We start from the raw sequence: 11021 nt of genomic DNA, 5'->3' as shown, positions 1-11021 counted from the left end.
TTTTCTTGTGCAGAATAAAAGCTATCTGCACCCGGAAGCAATAGTTGGGAGGTTTCGGCATTGTTTTAGCTGGAAATAAATAAGAGACTTTAACATCAATATTGAGTACGGAAATCGAATGTGTTGATGGGTTACAAATCGTAGAAAAACCAAAGAGATTCTTCATTAATCATTCAGCAACGATTGCCTTTGCATTTCATTCAATTAATACAAAACTTTCCATTTCCTTTTCTTTTCAGTTCAAAAATAGACCAACATTTGGAAACATTCCCTCGAATGGTAAGCAAATTTCATCTTGTGTCCGATTATACCATAAGAGGCCTTAAACAAACCTCATTTAGGCAATCTAAATGCCAAGTACTCTCTTAATTTATTTATGAAAATGTATTCCAAGCATTTTGCCATACAGGAAAAATGGCCTGCAATTCACATTGAGCACCCATAAATACCTTGAGCAATTGCTACGGCCTTACAGCGCTGTTATCTCAGCGCAAATCTGGGCAATTTAATAAAAAATAAAGACACAATCTACATATAGGAGCACTCCGCACACATTCCTGTGTGCCTGCTGCATTTGTCTATATGTAGAAACCAATTTGGGGTTTACTTAAAAATTTCCTAGAACGAGATAGAGAGAGAGAGGGGCGGAAAATCAACCTTTCACTGGCACACAATTTGTATTTCTAAATCGCAAACAAATCGAAAGCCGCAACCGCTCCAGCGTCCTGTCTGTCTGTCTGTGTGTCCGTGCAGAATGTCTCAATTGCAGAAGGAGCATTGGGAAACCAAGGCAAAGGAAACGAGTAAGCAGCAAAAGAAAAAGAACAGAGAAGTGCCTTGGGCTTATTTGTCGATTGTTGGGGGGAGGGCGAGCGGGCGATGCAACACTTTTTGCTCAATCCCCAGGTTTAAATGAATAATGGCAGACACTGCCACTGCCGCCTGCGCCTTTGCCTTCGCCTTCGCATCCGTTCAAGCCAATTTCAATTCCAAGTCCTAGTCCCAGTCCCAATCCAACACCTCCTGGAAACTGTGGCTGTGTCATTTCCATCAGTTGATTGCCATTATGTTGTTAAGGTGAAAAGCGCAGTGACATTGTTGTAGATGTTCCTGCTGCTGCTGCTGTATTGTGACACTTGAGGCAGCAACATAGTGCCATGAATTGTCTGTCGTTTCTCTTATTGTTCTGTTGTTGAGTGGAAAATGAGTTTACACTTAAGTAAATCACTTTTGCGCTTTCATATTGACAAATGAAATTATCCTGCAACAGCCACAGGAAGAGCGACAAACGACACACGACACAGGAAAAGTTTCAGCCCCGAAGCACGCACACGTAAAGCATTGCGTAGACCCAATGTGTATGCAATCCACAACCAGTGCTGCCGTCGTGCCATCTCCACATCTCCAACTCCAACTCGATCTCCATCTGCATTGTTAACTTGTTTATTAGTTTATGGGAAATGGAATGGGACAGCAAAGGTAGAGCGAGAGAGACATGCTCGACCTGTGACCCCCAGTGACCCACAGTGATAAAGGAAACTTGATTTCAAACCCAAAAAACTTCCAAAGGGGTCAGAGAGGTCTGCAGAGCATACTCAATTTACTGGCTAATTTAATATGCAGGCTGCAGCAGCAGCAAAACCCAACCAAAACGAGAAGGGACGTGTGAGACGCTTCTTACGCGTCACAACTTTTATACCCGGCACTCAGTACTACATCTGCACTGTATCGGTTATTTGTCAAATTTTACATTTTTTCTTCATCTGTCATCTACATCAACAACACTGCTCACGCCAACACGCTCCTTTAGCTCGCCACCCTCCCCTATAGACACACACTGCAGACTCACGGCAGAGGCAGAGCCAGCGGCAGAGGCAGAGCCAGCGGCAGAGGCAGAGCCAGCGGCAGACGGCCAGTGTTTTGCTATAAGCTGCGGGACAGGGTGGGTTTGGCCACTGAAAATTAATTTCTTCATTGTGGCTATAATAATGATCCAATCGGATCCCAATTTGGTGATCTGATAGATATGGTCATTCCCTACGGAATGGCGTTTTTAGTTTTCTGTTATCTTCAAAATTGTAGATTTGGGAGGTTTTCGCCCTTTTGCGAGGGCGGAAGGGGGCGGGGCTCATTTTTGAAATACACTGGTTTCAGTGTGAGCATACAGCAGTCTGGTGCCAAAATTTGGTGGCTCTAGCTCTTATAGTCTCTGAGAACTAGCCGACAAACAAGACGGACAGACGGACGGACGGACAGACGGACAGACGGACAGACAGACATGGCTCAATCGACTCGGCTATTGATGCTGATCAAGAATATATATACTTTATGGGGTCGGAGACGTTTCCTTCTGTGCGTTACATACATTCACTTTGTGCACAAATACAATATACCCTATTTACTCTTCGAGTACCGGGTATAAAAAGAGGAGTAAAATAAAGGCACACAAATACATTGAATCCTAGTAATTGGATTTTCCCAAAGTTATTGTCTTCTCTGCTCAGCTCATCTCAATTTTCCCTTTTCTTTACACATTGCATTTGAAATATCGGAAAAAGTTTTTCGTATATTCGTTTTTCTTTAAGAAAAAGGGTTGAGGCTCGCTTACATACATATATGTATGTACATATGTATGTATGTATTTATGTATGTAGTACATATGAGATATGCATGTTAAGTCATGGCTGACCAAGCATACGAAACTTTTAAATGACTTTTGCTTACTCTTCTGCCCAGAGAGAGAGAGGCAGCAGTTTCTCGTGTATAACAATAACTTTTCGCATGTAAGTTTAGTTTAATTAAAACTAAAGAAAAATATATAAAAAAATAAGACAAAAAATTGTCAACTCTGGGAAGTTTCCGCATTGCATTTTGAGACTTGTCGACGCAACTATTTCAATTTATGTAACACTGCACGTCGGACTTGGCAACTTTTTGAATGCTTTGCTTCACTTCCCTGTCGGAACAAACCTATATGAGCATACTTTTTGCCATCAGGGTGTGTCTGTGAGTGGAATATGCTAAACTTTGTAGCAAACCACCCCCCCAGCCCCCAAGCAATGCACAAGTTTCTCCTCGTCTCAGCACTGCTCTCTTTTCGATGGCAAATATTTAGCTAATTTGAGAGATTTTTGTGCATCAATATGAATAATTCCTTAAATATTTGTAAAGTATACACAAAGAAACACTGTTCTCATTTAAGCGTAGCTTGTCAGCCGCAGAAAATTACTCGCACTTTCACGGCAACATGGCCATAATTTCGCTACCAAAAAGTTATCTTTTTGTTTGTTTCATAAACTTATATCTGACACACTCTCGTACTCAAGTGCACAAGCTGGAAAAATACCTTAAGCTCTGCCGTCAGACGCCTATCACTTGGTGGGAAGACGCTCCTTGACTTTCTTGTCTCTCGAAATTTGTGTCGTACCTGTGGGTACCCTGCAGGTGTGGTTGAATACAATTTGAATGAATATGAAGGGAGAGGTAAAGTGATCTACGAAGCACAGAGATCGAGTAGATGATTCATTTAAAGTCTTGTCATACTCTGTCTTTCCTCTCAACCCTTATAGTTCGAGTATTTCGCGCTTTCCTTCTGCAGTTATTTTGGCAAATTTGTATAAATTATAGACAGTTTTAGTTTCTGTGCTCATATCTCTGTCTCTCCCTGTAGAACCATCTTCTTGTTATGTTGATTATTTTCGGCTGGCTGTTTGCTATATTTCACCGCACAATTTCCTGCCGCCACGAGCTCTGAAAATATCAAAGGGCTGCGATGACTTTTTGCTTTTATATTTATGTACGCGTGCATACCCTTGGCAAAACATTTTTGACTTTAAAGGAATGACTTTTTCTTCACCAATAAGAAACTGAAAGGCAAAATTAGAGTTTGTTTCTTTTGAATGTTTTCCTGAATAGTTTGTCAAGCCGTACAATAATATACAAGGGATCGGCTTCCATAATATTCGACCAGCTCTTGGATAATAAATGAACATTTATCGTGAAAAAACCATGCAGAAAGACTGCTCAAAGTGTTATCTTTTCACCCAAAAAATTCCACTATTTTCCATCTTCTTTGAAAGGGTACTAAAGCTTTCGTCCTGCCACAGCTGTTGTACGTTTCTTTCAACCATTTTTGCGTTAGCGCATCCTACGCCCCACACACCCATCCGCACACACTCGAACCGGCATAATATTTATAATGAAAAGTGTGCAAAGTGCAGGCATAAGTTGCAAGTTTTTGCCAGGCCCTCGATTCATCCACATAACCGTATGTACGTATCCATAACAGCCCCCCGGAGCACCCTCTCTCTGTCTCTCTGAGAGTGCTTTGAACCTGCTGCACCTTCCGCTGTAACTCAAAATAGTTTTTGTTGGCATTTTGATAACGTGGTAGCGTATGGGTAGCGTCCGTACGTTAGTCTCTGCTATCAGCTGCTTCCTGTTGTTAAGTTTCTGGCAGCCAACTGGTACGCAAAGTGGGTTAACAACTGCAAAATGTTGCTGGGTGCCAAAGGGGAAACTTAATGCGGTATAACCAGGAATATTGCATAGGCAAAAATCAATTCAATTTCGAAAAACACACAGACTCCGACAACACATTATGCTGATGCTCATTGTAATCTCTTCCGACGACGACGACGACGACCTCCCATGAGACTCGACACAATGCCAAGTGGTTGTAAAAATCAAATGTTATAGACACAACAAGCGGGTGGGCGAAGGGGGGGAGGCAGAACAAGAGCCTGGGACAACACAATCTGGCCAACACGCAAAAGTCAATATGCATCCTGCTGGTGCATTTCTCAAGTTGGATAATACTGTGGAAAAGCTTTGCATGGGGGAGTATGTAGAGGTCGTCCCGTTGTTTCTTTTTTTTTGTGTACAAATTCCATACACATACGAGGGAAGTCCGAGAAGTACTTTAGACCGTTAGAAGTGCTTCCAAAATGAATTCCAAAATTCCTCAGTCAAAGAATCTTTTTTTTTTAGATGTAAAACTTGCACTCTTTACTTCTGAAACGCATCCCAGCTCTCCCTTAGGCTGCTCTCTGTTGTCTGTAGCACTCCTCGAATATTCCGTACGCCCACAACATTTTGCAACGTCTTAGTTTTTAGTCAGAGTGTTGTCCTCTCTCTCTCTTTTTTTTTACTGTTAATCGGCTGCAAAAACAAAATGTACTCGAGTGGCAAAAGTTCCAGAAAAGCAGCTGCATCCAACTGTGAATGCAAACAGGAGAAAGCAGCAGGCGGCTGGGCATCAGGCATAGGGCCATGAGGAAGGAAACAGTTACTGAAAGATTCCCTAATGCGGTTTCCACACATCAGACCTCTCTCTCTCTGCCTCTCTGTCACACACTCTCTCTATATGTGTGGTTCTGCTGGCAGTTGCTGCTAAATTGTTGCCCCAGAGTGCCTAATAGCAATTCAATTTGTTCTTAAACGTAAGCTTCAGAGTGGCAACAGCTTGAATTCTCACAGAGCCAGAAAGCTGCCAGGCAACAAGGATTCGGAGGGTACTTTACAACAAGAAAGGTCTCGAGCTGTTAACTGTTTCGATATGAAAATTATTTGATGATTTTCGTAAGCATTCCATTCCCATTTATGTCCAAAAGCTATGGCAGACATTTAAAGAGTTCCTTAAGTCAAACCGAATCTGTTTCCCGTTTGCTCCTAAAATTATAAATTTGATAAATGCAATGCCGAAACAGGAGTGATTTAATGGGAATTATTTTGATGAATAGCAACCAGGTGGATACGGAATAAAGATGTTGGCTCCTGTGGAATTGTATGAAATATTCGGTTACCATTTTCTGAATTCTTCCTGTGGGCAATTTCGGTCATTGTTAAGGCAACAGACTTCCAATTAGCACAAAACTTCATGCCAACGAAACAATGGAAAAGCATCTAGAATGCAGAAAAAATCGGTATTCAATATCAATGCCAGCACCCAAGTGAATCTATTATGAAACTTTACCTTCGAAATGTGTTCCATCCGAATATCAAATGAGGTTTTCCATGGCGAGTGTTGAGCCATGGCGAAATGAGCGAAAAGCTATTAGGACCAGCCGTAAATTCAACAGTTTATTGGCTTGGCCCCGAAACTGCAGCCAAAATATTTTGCTCCTCTTAATTGAAAATGCACTTGAGCTTACCTTCTATGCGAACCATCGTCCCCGTCTATTGCCCAGCTTTCAGGTGCCGCTTCTGTTGAACGTCTCGTCTAGAGCATTTCTAATGAGCACTTAACAATTACATACCTCCCGAGTGGGTCTCTGCTGGGTGTGGGAATTCCTTGCCATTTCTCTCTGTCCGTTTGGCTTCTCTCCTGCTTTATCGTTGGCGTAGGTTGGGCACATACTTTGCTCTACTTTATTTCCCAATGTCCTTTTAATCAAAAGGCAACTTGACCAGTCCACCAACAAAGACATTCCCCATCCACAGCCACATCCACATTGCCAACGACAAGTAGTCGACAAGAAGGAGCATTGAACAGCCATCGAATTGAAGGGAAGGCAGGAAGGAGCACTAGAAATGGCAACGGTACCCATGCTGGGAGCTTCAGCATTTACCTTCTGGAGTGCACTTCAAGGTGCACTCGTTTAATTGAGTGACCCAAAAATGAACGAGCTGCATGTTTAATTTCTCGCTCTTGTGCCTCTTAAGCACTGATTGAGTTGCTCTTTAAATATTTAAAGATCTCCCTTTGGCAACGACTTGAAAGGAATAAGTGTTGTTTGTCAAAGGGAGCCCCCCTAAGAGGGAATCAGACCTGGCAGGTTGTTGCCATAGAAATGAATGCAGAGGCAAGTGCTGCTCCTAGATTGAATGCATAATTTAAATGCACACAGGAAACACTTCTTTCTCTTAGTAATTCGTATTAAATTTGAGCTTAAATTCTGAAAACCATTGAAGGACATCATCTGGTTAGCGCATGGCCCAAAATTGCGATCGTTGCTTAGGGGCTTTGGTTGCTTCCTTCCGGCGGTTAATATCAACATGGAGCCTGGCATACAAGTCGATTGCATGTTGCTGGCGAATTAATAAACCAAAAGAAGTACACGGCACACACCAGAAGCACTCATCCATGGGGAACCAGGACCGCCCACGCACAGTGCGAACTCCTGTCTACCCATTAATGCGTGTACATAAAACCAAACTGTGATTTTCCCCACTTCCGTTCTCGGTTTCCCTCGCTTTTTTCTTTCCTTTTCGGATACATCATGAATTTATGCGGCCTGCAGGTTAATGATATGGATACGGCAAGTGGCTCGGCGAAAGGGATGGGGAGTGGGTTCCTGGGGCGCTGAAAGTGCTTCAGCTAATTATGCGCATGTCAGGGGGCTTAGCGGACGAGGTCATGTTCCAGCCACATTAGTTGTATTATTCAAATGAGTGAGGGACAAATTAATCGTGCAGAGAGGAACCCAATGAAGTGAGGCAAGTGCCAAATGTAAGGGCTGGGCTGTGCCAGGAAAAGCACTTGGCAAAAATGGTCAAACATTAACACTACCAGCTGTTGGGATCCACTTTTGCACTCTCCCTGTCCCTGTCCCTCGCCCTCTCCCTTCCAGGTAATCGTTTCGCTGTTTTTTCCTCTCCTTTCCTTTCCTTAGGGATTACTGCGGCTTTCATTTGACCCTTAATACGCGATTGCTGTTGGTCATGGAATTGCAACCATTTCAATAACAATCAGGACTCTTACCCACAATTGTTCCTGCTCCTCTCGAAGCACTTAATTTTTAATAACCACCATTTAAAACGTGCGTCCCACTTCTCGTTGCACTGCCACTCGATTCAGATGTCATTACTTGAGTCAACATGCAATCAATGTGATATATTATGAGCCAAGTGCAAAATAATGCAATACAATTAACAATAAATGCAAGGGGTATGACACGGGCATGACAAATGTGGTTCGATTGTGTGGAGAATTGAGTGGAAAATCCCCGGAAATTTCCCTCTACTGATATGTAAGGTGTGGCTTTAATTTTTGCACCCACAAAACCGGTGCACCGGTTTGACTGTCTTTAATTGTCTCTCATGGAAATTCACCTTCCCCTTGTGTACCTTGAGCTACGTCCCAGGAGGAGTCTCTTTATCTATGTATCTGCAACTTCCCTAATTTACTTTTTCATAACTCAAGATATCTGTTGGAACTCTTAAGCACACGAGTACATAAATCAAATCAAAGAGGGAGGCTCCAACGTTGATCACGTAATTGATTATGTAATGTGCAGAGGAAAGAGAGAAGGAAGGCACACTCCAACCAATTCGGTTTCGCCAAGTGATTTCGCAATTAACAAGGAAAAAGTTGGCTGTCATTTTGGGCATGAGCATTAGTAAGAAAATAGGAGAGAGCTGAAGCACACGCAATCCACCAGCACGTGGGGCATAAAAAGTCTCTGCTTTTGGGTCCAGTTGGACTCTTGGACTTCTGTTGTTGTTGCTACTGCTGTTGTGGTGCGGTGTCTAGGGACGTGACAATAAAGCGCCGATCCGTTTAACTATTGTGTGCCATAAGGATTAATGCCATTTACATAATTTTCCCATGTGTGAGTTAGGAGTGTGACGGTAGTTTGGATTCTGTTGGAAGGCCATGGCGAGGTGTTCAGCCATCGACGTCCGCAGCCAACTCAACCATCGAGAGAACACGCATTTCAGCATTTCAGCATTTTCGGGGGGGCAGGGCAGGACCACCACTCGCACGAACAGCTGCTGCAACATGATTGAGCTTTCAATTTGCTGGCCCCGGAATCTCCCACGGACATTGCCAGACCCTAAACCTAACCCCACCCCACACCACGACCCACTCCAAACCGCCAAACAAGTGGCGCCATCGGAGCCGAAAGCCCAGCAACCAGCACCAATGGAATCCAAAATGTTTTGCTGAACAATTTATGAACATTTCTCGCGCTCTTTGTATCGCCAGTTGGAACGAAGATTTGCTTTAATTGTGGCGAAACAGAATTCAGGCGGTATAGCCCCTCCAGCAATTTCTAATCAGTGCCTCCTCACCTGTCTGCCGGTAAGCGATGCTGGGTTATCTGTTGGGGCTTGCCGTGTATTTCCGCTCTACGGCCATAATTGTACCTCTGACTTGTGCTCGTTCGTGTGTGAGTGTGTTCTGTCGGGACATCCCATTTTTCGACAATTACAGAGACAACCGCAGTGAACGGCGAGAGCGCAGTGTTGTCGTCGCACCGAACACTGAACACGAAACAGTGTGTGGCCCTGGCCATCATTGTCTGTCCATCATGCCTGTTAGCATTCGTATTCGAAAATAGTGTATGGGGCGTGGCGTTGGGGGATGGGAGATGGTAGTTGGGAGAGCTACAAAAACATAAAAACTTTGCCATGACACTGTCAAACCACAATGGAGTCGCATGCTCTTCCGCTTCCGATTCTCCCTCTGCCCCCCTGAACACTCGCCCTGCCATGCAATTGTGAAACATAGTTTTCGGTTGCAGGGAGTCCTTGCCGGTCCGCCCACTCGATCCGGTCATATCTCAGTAGCGACAATTGCATTGGAAATTGGATTAAGCACATGCCACAAAGAATCAACAGCAGCTGTCTGCCAGCAGAGCTCCAAATAAAAAGTGGGTTCGGCCATGACGACTGACGGCGGATTTCTGACATTTTCTGATGGTTGAATGCCGATGTATCCATTGATATAATTAATGCGATATCAAATCACATTGTTAAGTGTTAGAAAACTTATCCTTCTAACCTTTCTTCAATTCAAATTTCAATCTTAATTTGTCGTAAAATCCCACAAATAATCCATCAGTGCAAGAAGCGCTTTGAAATGTTGCATCAGCTTAGCATTGGTAACGCTCGTAAAAAAAGTGTTTGCCATGTGTTGAACTGACAGCGACTATTGCATTACTCTCTGGCAGCAGACCGGCACTCTAGCCAGACCCATGTCCCAGACGGCAACAATCATAAAGAATCATGGAGAGAAATTGCTGAACATATACGTACGTAGTCGTCATATCAAGTCATAACTCATGCTTTGTCCCCGTGTTCCTCGAGTCTGTCTCGACCCTCAGCTGAATCTGAATCTCCTTCTCTTTAATCTGGTAACCCATATTTGGGGTGCTGGATTTTTGGTTTAGGTCTCGTTTCGTTGACGTGACGTGACGCTGGAATTTTGCCTGGCTGGGCAATGACAATGACAATGCCCTCCATGTCTTGCTCAGAGACAAGCATGAGTCTTAGTTTTTCTCGAACGTCTAGTCGGTTTTTTTTCTTGTACAAAAATAAAGATGGAATGTTAAATGCGCGTGCCAAGGATTACACGTGTCAGTGGTCGTGTCAATTGTCCGAATGAAGTGCAAGTTTCTCAATGACAGCATTTTGGCATTGATTTGCACTTTGGCCATATCTTCACTCCTAGCAACAAGTTTTCGAGGCTACTTAAATCTGCATTTCCAAGTTTCCGCAACTGAGACTTCTCCTTTTTGGAAACTAATTACTTGACTTAATAGAGACCGTGACGATGACACGCCAATGAGATGTCGATGGGTATGCTAATGGCGACGATGATGATGATGATGCAGCAGCAGAAGCAGATGCTGGGAAATGGAGCACTACACCACGAACACGTTGGGCATTAATAACTTGTGATTTATAGTGAAAGATTAACTTTTTCCTCACCAGCCACTGATGCTGCACAAAATGGTGTTAAATTGCTCGCAGTTCGATGAAACTTTTGCCCAGATAGTCACTGCGTGTGGGTTAGAGATGGAGAGGAAAGTTTGCCAAAGATGGGAAAAGTATTGTGATAAATGGTCTGCGTGCGCGCTGGTTGGAATTTGCCTGAGACAAGATCAAGTCGTTGTCCGATTTGTGGATTATGAATATCAACCAAAGTCAGGCACAGCCACAGCAAAAACGAAGCCAAAACGAAATCCATTTTAAGTGACAGTCAAAGACACTTGGGGATAATCACTGGCTACATTTGCATCCATTCCGGCTCAGACCAAACATAATGATAATGTCGGCCCCCGCCCCTCCTCAAT

At 43.5% G+C, this 11021-nt stretch overlaps 1 protein-coding gene across 3 annotated transcripts in view; it reads left to right on the top strand.

The window, feature by feature from the left end:
• Positions 1-239: 239 nt before the first annotated feature.
• The window catches only part of LOC117902201 (putative neural-cadherin 2), a 104508-nt gene continuing 93726 nt past the window's right edge, over positions 240-11021 (top strand). For all 3 annotated transcript variants that reach the window (XM_034813415.1, XM_034813418.1, XM_034813414.1), the window contains exon 1: positions 240-279. The gene's annotated coding sequence lies outside the window, so the exon portion shown is untranslated. The remainder of the gene's footprint in view (positions 280-11021) is intronic.

Source organism: Drosophila subobscura, chromosome U (assembly GCF_008121235.1).
Source record: "Drosophila subobscura isolate 14011-0131.10 chromosome U, UCBerk_Dsub_1.0, whole genome shotgun sequence".
Taxonomy (NCBI): domain Eukaryota; kingdom Metazoa; phylum Arthropoda; class Insecta; order Diptera; family Drosophilidae; genus Drosophila; species Drosophila subobscura.
The sequence above is the reverse complement of the archived record's forward strand: the minus strand, read 5'-3'. Positions and strand labels throughout refer to the sequence as shown.